This window comes from Crassostrea angulata, chromosome 4, assembly GCF_025612915.1.
Source record: "Crassostrea angulata isolate pt1a10 chromosome 4, ASM2561291v2, whole genome shotgun sequence".
Classification (NCBI taxonomy): Eukaryota; Metazoa; Mollusca; class Bivalvia; order Ostreida; family Ostreidae; genus Magallana; species Magallana angulata.
Genome location: NC_069114.1, coordinates 34,239,078 through 34,250,918, shown reverse-complemented (window position 1 = coordinate 34,250,918; position 11,841 = coordinate 34,239,078). Strand labels below are relative to the sequence as shown.

The 11,841-nt window shown below is 32.5% G+C and overlaps 1 protein-coding gene across 2 annotated transcripts in view; it reads left to right on the top strand.

Annotated features, from left to right (window-relative positions):
* The first annotated feature begins 5,901 nt into the window (after positions 1–5,901).
* Positions 5,902–11,841, top strand: part of LOC128179409 (kappa-type opioid receptor-like) — a 42,284-nt gene continuing 36,344 nt past the window's right edge. The window contains exon 1 of one of the 2 annotated variants that reach the window (XM_052846816.1): positions 5,902–6,034. The gene's annotated coding sequence lies outside the window, so the exon portion shown is untranslated. The remainder of the gene's footprint in view (positions 6,035–11,841) is intronic. The other variant, XM_052846817.1, reaches the window with a different exon arrangement.

The following is an 11,841-nucleotide window of genomic DNA, read 5'->3' as shown; positions in this document are numbered from 1 at the left end:
CATAGGACCCTATGGGATTTCGCTTGAAATGTATCAATTTTGCACATTTTTTTTAAACTTCTGCCCTAGGGATTTCTTTTTCTGTTCTACATATTAAATTTATTGCTAAAAGGCATCAAATGGTCAAATAAAAAAAACCTTTTACCTCCTGGTTTGTTCCAGGGGTCTTATCAAAGTTGATTTTTGTATGCCCAACTTCCCAGATTTGTCAGATAATTGCTATTTTTTATTTGACAAAGGCGGAAAAGGTGATCTATATAGTAATATTAAAGCATTCAGACATATTTAAGTAATAAAAAAATATATAACATCACATATTAAGGGTCATTGATATAAAATACATGGTTACTGTCTTGAAATATATGAATTAAGCTATATTTAGGCGGGTTAAGAAAACGTGACAGAGGGTTAGGCCTGCTGAACCCTCTTCACGTTTTCGACCCGAGCCCAAATATAGCTTATACTTCGAGACAAATATGTTTATTCCACAATATAACATTAATTTTACGCATTAAACGAGCCATTTTCAAAAAATTTCGCTGAATATCTGCAGTTGAAACTATCACGCCATGGCGTCAACCAAGCAAAAAGATGACGTCACAGTACAAATGAAACGCTGCGCGAAAGCGTGCGTACTCGTTCTGTACTCGGCCTCGTTAATTAGGTTTTATTCTGGAGTAGAAAACGCGGGTTATGTATTTTTTCTGTAATGTCGCTACGTTCATATCCCGCATGAATCACCAAAAAAAGCATTTTATTGCTTAAATGAATACCGTTTTCTACTCTTGAAAAGAATAAGTGTTTGATTGATTAAAATTAAACAATTATAGCCTTTTGATATCGGTCAATATATGTGTTGACTTCATCAAAAGACAATAATTGTGATCTAAACTGATACATATCATTATTCACTATTCACAATAGTTATGTCACTACGTTGTTTTGTTTTTTTTGTTTAAATATGTGGGATTTTTTTAGTTTGTAACATTTATGTTGTGACATTGTGATATCAAATGTGCTAAATCATCCGTAATATTATTAATAGTATTATACCTTACAGTAGATTTACATTATGTATATCTTCCAAATAGATTCACTGTGCTTTTTGCGTGGACCCTGAGGTCCACGCAGAAAATATATAAGCGAGGTTAAACCGGATGCTATGGGGAAAATTTAGCCTGCGCATGAGCTAGCCTGGTTCCTGTGCGTAATAGGTAGCTAAGGGAACCAGGCTAGCACACGTTTATCTGAATCGGGATCGGGATTCCGTGCCAAATGCACACATAAGTTCAAAGGCGCTGTAATTGTAAAGTTGTCGGTAAACAGTACAGAAACAAAGTATTCCTTTTAAAGAGATGATTGGCATGTGATATGAACTATCAGTATTATGAAATAAGTTAATGTTATGCCGAAATAACAACATGCATCAAATAGCATAATTTGCAATGTTTTGTTGTTTTCCGAATAAACATGTAACTTAACTTTACTTTTATAGTAGGCGAGACTAGAGAACTTCCCGATTAAATTTTTTTAAGCATTTAAGTATGATTGAATAATCATGTCACTGTATAAAAGTTTAAATATCAAGACAAATGCATCAAAATATGAAATTTTTAATTTACACAAAGCTGTCACTGCATAGTTAACAAAGTAGTGCGAATCGTAATGTGCGCGCTAATAGTAGAATTCACCGAATGCCTGATACTATACACGCAAACTTCATTCATAGATAGATCATAATTATTTTAGAAGTATGAATCCTTTAAATTCTGAGATAAAATATCAGGGCTATACATACATGTATACGTAATACAACGTACAAATTTAGTGGTTAAAAGCAGAGGGCTAGAGTCGGTGGTGTCTGATAATCTTAAGGCTTTCACGTTTCGTTGAAAACACATGCAAATGGTACACGCATTGTAGTCCTTTTTTAAAGGACAGCAACTTGTATTTCTTATAAAAGTACAATAAACTTGATTAAAAAAATGAAATCCTAAGGCCTCTGAAAGTGTAGTCCCCAAAAATGATACAAAATTCTATTACAGTTACCGCTAGAATTTCTTTCCAGCCAGCTCTCACGTAATTCCCAACCTACTTTTAAGGTTTGATGCTAATTGTCGTCCTGGAATCGTAATACTGTGATAAGATTTCATTGCAAGTTTTATGCGCGTCTCCTCTTTTTTTTACAGTTAAATGAAGGCTTAAGGCAGAATACGTTCTCCATAAATTGAATGAGGCTTCCCGAGGATGTCATTAAAGACAATACCGGATGTATTAAGCATTAATTATGTACCTGAGATCAGCGGGGGAGGAATTCTTCCTAAAGAGGCTGGATGGTCAACAAATTAAGCATCAATTCTACCTAAAAATTTTAGATAAGGTTTAATTGGCTATTATTAATTAACTATTATTTAGTAAAGGCAAAATCCATAAATTTTACCTTTTAAATTTTGGTATTTTCCTATACTTTAATATAGAAATCTTCTTCTAAAGGAGAGCAATACAGTCTAAAATGGCTATGATCATCGAGTCCTCGTAATTTGTGTCGACTCATTTAAAAGGTAATGGATCTCTAAATATATCCCAAAACATGAACATGTTTTACCTAACGATTTTTTTTTTACATGTATTACAGTATTTAGACAATTGCGAATCTACACTGCATTTTATAATAACTATGTTTTGTTTGTATTTTTCTCTTCAATAATGGTTACATGTTCAAAATCTTGTCGATGAACTGCTGAAATAATTTGAGTCTCTTAAACTTTCGTAAAGTAGTAAAAAATATCTTCATGCAAATCATATGGTGTATTTAAAATGTGGTTTTTTTTTTCAAATGTGTCTTTTCAACATGCAAGATTATTACCGGTATAAATGTGAAGAGATTTTTTTTTTCAAAATGGTCATATTTTCATATTATTGCTAATAAGTAAATTGCTTGATTCTCATCAACTTTCGTTGAAAATGCAGATCATGCAAAATATGTCTTTGAAATGTGCAAGGTTTGAATGTAACGAGAACATCAGTGTAATTCCTTTAGAACTCACACATTCTCTGTGTTGTTAAGTTTTATCTGGTCAATGACCTGCTGCGATGTCATTCTGTCTTCGCGGCATAGTGAGCGAAGGAACTCCCGCCACGGTTGGCTCGTGCCAGAATCTCATTACGTTCGTGTTATGTTGGCGAGTTTCCGTGACGCCGGAACAACAAAGGAATTAGCGCAGTGGTGGTCTTCATTCGGCATTTATCAGAATCCCTGGCCACAAGACAAAGCTTTGATTTTGATATCACTTCTAGTTGGAAAGACACATTTGACCTACATTTGTCATTGCCTGGACTTTCAATACTCAAGGTCATCTCAGTGAATTCAATTTGCCCGTCCGCAAATGTAGACCAAATGTAACAGTTACCTTATTTCTAGCTGACATAATAATTATCAACAGTTTTGTTGCAATGTTTTGCAACAGACATGTCCCAATTGGTCAAAAAGCGAATAAATATGGCATCAATTTGTTCTTAAATGATGCTGAAAATAATTTTGTCTCTTCTGAATTTCCGTTTACATTACTATTAGTCGAATGGAAGTAAACTAATGGAAACTAAAAAAGGTAAATTGGGTACAACCTCGTATTTCACCTCGATTTAATTTCTCTATAACGTTGTTTAGGTGAGGTTAACTTTTTTTTAAATTGGTAGTTATAGGTCTCCTGCATTACGTGTAACCTCAAGGATCATAAACACAGTACCCAATTACCATTTAAACATAATGCAATCCAACATAAGTGCATAGCTAGCATACGTCATAAGAAGGTACTTCAAGAATATTAATTGGTCTTGATGTTTGTTCTTATCTACACTACAGTGTTTAAGGGTAAGGAATGAGGATATTGTTATCTAGAATCGTAAATCTTGATTTGGTACCGGTTGGTATTTTCTATAAAATGTGCATAAATACAAATTGATCTATCCTTATCCGGTAATTAGAAAGAAAAGACTTAGGCCTAGTACAAATCATAAAAGGATTTTGAAAGAAGGGCAAATTCTAATGACTTACGCCATGGAGAAGTTTGCAGGAAATTCGAAAATGACGTCTGTTTGTATTAATCATAGATTAAACAAAAAATGTGTAGTTATCACGTGCATATTATTTTTCAGAAACACTGAAATTTCGGGAAGAAGATCATAAGCTGTATTTTAAACATACATACGTTAAACATTGTGTCAAAAAACATTAGATTATAAAACTCACCTGGGAACTTACGATGTGTTAAATTCCAATATTATTGTAACTTAACAAGTTTCTTGACACCACATCAGCACAGTGTGAAAACAATTCTTGCGATCATCTCTTACAATTTCGATATATGTAATTTTTATAATTGAATGAAGAATCCATTAATGGTGATTTAAATCACAGCGATTTGATATTTTAACGAGTCTGCCTTTCCCATAATTCTTTTTATCGAATCAGCTACAGAATACTGTTTTTGCATACCTAAGTACTATACTAGACAAATGTCGCTCTTCTTTCCCTTCATCTGTTTTCAAACAACACTGGATTAGGCAGTGATATTGAAATAATATATTGATTGAAATTGAACATATTATACCAATCTGTGTCAAATGCACTGGATGCTATTCTATTATTTAGATCTAAAGTTCTCACTGGACACTGTAATCATATGTTCTTTCGGTACATGTAAAGCAAACGATCAAAGTCATTGAATAAAAGTTTTCCTTGCCAGTATGCCTTCCTAGGCTTAAAGGAGCCTGATTGAACTTGATTGTGAGAAGATATTCATATAAGGTATACATCTCACATTTTAAGCCATAACGAATAAATCTCGATAACATAAAAAAGTATGAATATTGTTTTCAATGCAGACTTAATGTTAGATTATGCTTAATACCAATGTCAATATTTTGGTCTCTCTGGTACAAAAATACTTTAACATTAAAAAAAAAATTATAAATAAATTTTTGATTAGAAACATCGATATCATATATAACATATACTTTCTGAAAGTGGTCTTGCATAAAAAATGTAAATTTGTTTATCAAAAAATATATCGGTATACATATATTGAAGGGTATTTTTCTGTAAATCAAGATTCCTTCATAGTATCGATACAATATCAGACTATATAAAACTTATATAATTATAACAATACGTCCCTTTATAGCTTGTGTTGGAAATCATGTTAAATTCTAAAAAAAAAAATAAACTACATTTTACACATGTTCTTGAAAAACGAAAAATATTTCTTCTAAATACAATTGCAGGGAAATCCATATTTCCTTTTACATATTAAATGGGGGGAAAATGTTTATACTTCTATCATAAAGGTACACCACATCGATGTCCCCAAGAACACGAATGCATCGTTTTTGTTTTTGTAAATGAATGTTTAAATATTATTATCTAACATTTGAAATTTCATCAACAAAACTCGGGAAACTAAGAAAAAAAAATCATTCCTACTCAAAAATACCTTTACAATAAAAACTGGTTCAAACCTTGGAAAACTGATTTTAAAATAGACTCTAAATTATTAGGACTATGGTTTCAGAGAAATTAATGGTACATATGTAGGTCTCAAAGGCTGTTAACGACAGAAAACCAAGTTAACATGAGCCAAAGGATCGTTATTTTAATATACTTTAAATGATAGGGCAAACATGATTTGGTTATTAAATTTCAGAGTTCGATTTCTCTCTCTCTCTCTCTCTCTCTCTCTCTCTCTCTCTCTCTCTAAAAAAAAACCAACAAAAATACCGGGGAGATCTGAGACTGACTTTGAAGTGTGGTACAGAATGCTACCTCGCATGACCATGAGCACGCATTCATTAAAGCGAAGTTTTTAATGATGAGAGTCGGAGACGTACCATTCAGTAGAATCTGCACTCTCATGATGAATAGCTATCTCCTGCAGTGAAGAAGAGACTCTGATCGATGAAGCCTTGTACTGGAAAGGAAAACTTGGTTCCGCAACTTTATTTGGCTCTCCGTGATTGATTTGATTTCTTAAAGTAGGTAAGATTTTACATGCGTTTTACTGAAATCGTCCCCTGGCACTTCTGACCCTTGTCAAATTTCAATTATCATTAGTTAACGCTTATATATATCTATGTAGAATTAACAGTGAGAAAAAAAACGGTAAGCATTCAGTACGTGGTATTATTTGCAATGTGAATACCGTGACATACATGTAGGTGTGTTATTAAGTAGTCCAAAGTCAGAGTTTTTAAACATATAAGTAAATTAACGAACAAATGAATCAAATATTACAGGCTATGAACATTGGATGATCTTAATTCTGTTGGGTGTAGCAATATAAGCTGTAGTTTCATGCCAATTATTTATTTGGAAATTGTAATTCAAATATAAAAAGTGATGAAAAATAGTATGGTTTATAAATACTCGTCTGTCTGACGTATTTTTTTTTTGTGGTGGTTGCGGGGGGGGGGGGGGGGCTATTTAGAGGCCCTAACAGAAGCAAAATTGAAATTAATGTCATGATGCACAAAAAATTGGGTTGCTATATAGATACCTTGTTCAGACATCTTTTTTATATATGGTATGATAAAATTACTAATTTAATACTATTTATCATTATGGTTAAAGTTGATTTATGCAGAATTGTATTATTAGCAGGTTTTTCCAGCAAAATGAAACTACAAGTCATGTTGTTTTATACAAACATATACATGATTTTTGTTGATTTGTATGATTTGATGTATTATTAATATTCATTCCTAAGGAAAATTTAGAATGAATAAATTATTTTTTCATAACCATAAAAGTATTTTCAGACGACTACACATTGTAAACAATGTTCTTATCATGTCTTTTCCTCAATGCCGTTTTTCTTTTGTTGCATTTCACGCCCACGAATTCATAAATTAAGAACTATTAATACAATTAATAACTCACCTCGGTATCTTATGATACCAATAAATTATCTCTCTCATTTGTCACAAGCTTATATTTGATATGTGACTTATTATACTGACAAACCTTTGGTTTGGTTTATAACAACATCGCAAAACTAGCAACAGATTTTGGATATATAGCAGTAATAGCTTCAAACAAAATTATAAATATACTGTATTAGGGCAAAAATAAAAACAGAAAAATCCTAGATTTCTTACTTGGATTTAAAAGAATAAAATGGTCAATGACAGGTAAAATATGCAACTCACTTATTTTCATGCACATATTAAAGTGGGATTTTTTCTTCAATTTTCGGATCGATATGGTTTGGATTTTTTCTTTTTTATAAGCATACTGGTTTTTTTTATATGGAACTTTCATCTCTTATAACTTTGTTACCTACAATGTAAAGGAGGGATTTATATAAGCTTCTTGATTTGTACTCCCAATTTTTCTTTTAATATATGCATTGTCCTTTATTTGTAAGTGCATGTTAATAAACTCGCTAAATATTGTTGAGACAAATAAAAAGAATAAAGCTACAAAATAATACACAACACAAGTCCCTGGTTAATTGATATGCTCATTAGATAATCATCAATTTTTTTCAATAAACAGATGAGACTAAGTTGCAACACTTTAAACAAATTGCAAATTCATTATAAATCTTGACCGATCCCAATTGCAATTAAACTGCGGGTAAAATGTTGATTGTTGTTGATCATTCTATCAAAAAAGTTAAACTGAATATCGTGTGAACAAATTTTCAGAATCATAATTCTATTTAGTTTATTTCCTATCTCTTCTTGATATGTATTAAAAAGATATCGATATACTTTGCTGGCGACCAAACTTATTTAAGTTCTTAAATATCTTGTAAGCAACCAAAACATTTTTTTTTCAGTTTCTCTGGAAATAAAAAATACAAAAAGTAATGTATAATATTTAAAGAACTCTACCGGCTTTTTAACAATTATTCATGAAAACATACGTCTAAAAAATAGATTCTCGATTTATATATATGGCTGTGTTAAGCCATTTTGATGTACATGTATAGAATATTTTATTCAAAGTAAAACTTTTCCTTTTTGACACACTATCGTATGAAACTCATGACGTCATCGTATTCTTTTTTCTCTCTAATGTTCAGGTTTTGGGTTGCGGGTAAGGTTACATTTCACATACAACCAAAACCAATTGACTATGAGACAAAACTGTTATTGTATTGTCATAATGTTATAATTTATATAAACAGCTCATAAACGAAGTTTATTAAGTAATAAACTTGAACTGCAACCTTCTATTAGCCTTCTTATCACAATCTTTTCACTCAACAAACATGGTTTTATTGATACTTTTTGTGGGATTATACTCAAACCGAGTTAGTCACATAGTAATTATTGGTCAATTGTTTCTCAAGGACTACGTTTGTTCTCAATTCCTAAAAGAAATAGCCAAAAATCAATATACAAATGTGGGTTCAGGTAAAATTGTACATTAAACATTGCATGTCTATTTTCCTCTTTTTTTAAAAATCAAATGATGCTGAATATGTAGATTTTTTAACGTTAAGCGTCTTTCTTCAAAAATCTAAAAATTGTCAATAGTTTGTAAATAAATTGTTCAAAATATACATGTACCTTGTCTGAAATACAATTTTAAAAGTCTTTTATAATGAAGTCATTATACATCAATACAAAAATCATTTTAAGGCTTAATTAATCGATTAATATTAATAAGTTTGATAGTTTAATATTTTATTGACACTGCTGAAATAAGAGTCATATGAAGCTGTTAAAATATCTTATATCAGCTACGGTGTTCTAAATATTCGATGTGAAATCGTCTCACGCAAAGAAATCATTTCGTATAAATAACATTAAGGCCCAATTCATTGCATTTCACGTTTTTCACAAACGATGCACCAGGGAGTAGTTCTTCCACGTACGATCGTATTTATATTGGACTGTTCTATCCTTTTTCAACATTAGATATTGAGACATAGTGATTTATTATGATCTGTAAAATTATGCTGTATTACGCTCAAAATTGTTTCTCTGCTGAATCTCACAGCTTGGCAATTCACTGGGATTGGTGTGAGATGCGAACTCAAATCCATCCCAATTAAGAGATATGTCAAGAGATACGTGTATCGAAACATGCAATGAACTATACTTAGAATCAACGAACGTTTAGCGAAAACCAAAGAATTTTTTCTATGAAAATTTAATTAATCTATTTTCGATGTCTTTGCTTGAAGGACCCTTGTCACAACCTAGTCTCAAAGATAGAATACCCTGGTAGCAGACAACTTTTTGTTTAATTTGAAATTCATAGCAAGTTATTTGTGATCATTGTAATCCTACTGGAAAGTAATTAATGGTCACGGATACTATCGAAACGGTAATATAAACCTTCTGTTAATTTTGTTTGGTTCGTTTGATCACAATGTAAAAAGTTGTAGGATCAATCCCTTACCGCGATTTTTAATGATGGCCCTGTAACGCTATACCAGATAACGCTTACGGACGTCCAACGAATGAAAGCCGGCGACAAAACTTGACCTGTTAGAATTTAACTGTAAATGGACATTGCCCCCGCTGCTGTTGAAGGTTTACGCCATCCTCGTGTTTCATTGTTTTAAACAGTTAATTGTTCGATTACCGAAACCGTTTCGGACATCAAGCAAAGAACTTTAGGAATCACCGTTTGTAAGTATACATGTATAACAGCAAGACTAGACGGCGACAAACCGGTATCCTATATAATGGGAGAGTGTACTAACCACGAACGTTCGATATATGGGACATCAACTGACGCAACCAGGTACAGGACGGAAACCGCATGAGTTCCGTACTGTAGTACAAAACAAAACAGTTGCATACAATGTAGGTACCATATGATACCCTCAACCGGGTACCTTAATCCCGGGTTTGAACATCCTCGCCACCTCATCTACCCCCCCCCCCCCCCCCGGGACATTTAATTAACTCGTGCATACAAAAAACAACAACCAAATGGAAAAAAAATGTCGATTGTTTGACTTCCGTCAGCGTTTTACACTGGGTTTGTAACTGTTCTCCCGCTAACTCCTCTAACTGTTGGTCAATAATTATAAAGCGTGGTCTATAGTCACGGTAGGTGTTGACCCAAGAACCTTGCTAGTGATTGCTCGTAAGTCCATCCAGTAAAGATCTTTAAAATGCTTTAACTAACTTTTATTTTTGTGGCGTCTCAGAACTAAACATGGGAGTTTCAACAGACTTTAAAGAGTTAGCTACATGTACCATCTTATCAATCAACCAATCTACCAGTCAACCATTTTATCCCATCTCTTCCCAAATATGACTTTGCTGTCGCAATGTTCCAGTTTTGATACAGATATCGATCTCAACATATATAAAATTTTGCTATAATAGTTGAAAGACAAAAGAGACAATACAAAGACGATAATTGCGTGGGTATTACATAATATGTTGGGTACACATCTACCGCGGGCCTTTAATTGTGTATTGAGGTTAGTATTTCGGGTCTAATGAGATCTTGCCTACTTCTTTGTATTAATTAACTGTAAATTTTTTTTAATGATTAAACAATTAAAGGAACACAGCTGCTCAGGTTCTCTTTATTCAACTAGTTTGACTAAAGGCAATGTCTTAACAAGTCTAATTTTCTATCTTAAGGTTAAATGTTTGAATTTATTTTTAAAACTTGATATAAAAAAACGTTTGGAATTATATTTGAAATGAAATTGGCTTCGCAAAATTATTTTGTAGTTAAATACATTTATCTAAGAAAGAGTAAAACGGTCTTTATATTTAGACCCTCCGCACAATAGAGTATATACTTCCAGAAGATTTTCTATTAGTAAACCCTTCCAATTCTAGTTAAGTTTACGTCTACTTATTAAGGATGCTGGAAGGTCTACAAATCAGCTATCGGATGTGCTAAAAATTTAAAAACATGATTTGTTTTGCAATAAACCACTATTTAGTGAGAAAAATCCGTATATTTGACCTTTTGAATTTTGGGTATTTTTCTCTAGTTTTATTTTGAGCTCTTCTTCTAAAGGAGATAAATTCAGTCTACTAATTTTACTTCAACCATCGAGCCCTCTTAATACATTTGAGGCTGTTTTCCGCTTGACGGAAATGCCCAGGGAGACTTTGCGAATAAAAATAGAGTATCCTTCTATGTCAGTAGAAAACGCGATTTTTAAATCGAATAGGTTACATAATCAATAGAATATTATGCAAATTGAAAAGGGTCGAAAAGAAATACATGTCCCTAGTGCCTGTATGGATAAGGTCAACATTCGGGGGAAGGGTTGCTTTGTAGAACGTGTACTATATTCTACAGTCATGACGGAGATTTTCAAAGTCTTTTAATAGCAATATATGTGCAAACTAGAGAGGTACAGTTCGGGTCAATTTTTGCATGAAACACGATACACGTATAAGCTTCTACGCTGAAAATGAAGTGTAAATTAAACTCGTGTTTGGCATAACCTGCGATGCATAGGAATCCTCATAAATCTTGACTTGTTTACCGATCGTAAAATCGGTCCAAGTATAGAATTGGATTTCGTTAACTGTATTGTTGAGAATGGCATGCGTCTTCAAATTCAGAAGACAGTCAGTGTGAACACATTGATGTTCTTACAAAAAAACACAAGATCTAATTATCTAATCAACTGGGTTATGAAGCATTTTATGGCATCGAAATTGGATTTTAACCCATTTGGTTTGCATTCTGACACGGGATTGTACACTGTATATTACTGTCAGACAACTCCTATACTAAGCATAACCATTGTAAGGAAAAGTGAGATTTTTATGCAAATATTTGATGATATTATTTACATTGCGCGATGGATATCTGGGTAATTTCGATAGATATTTATTGAT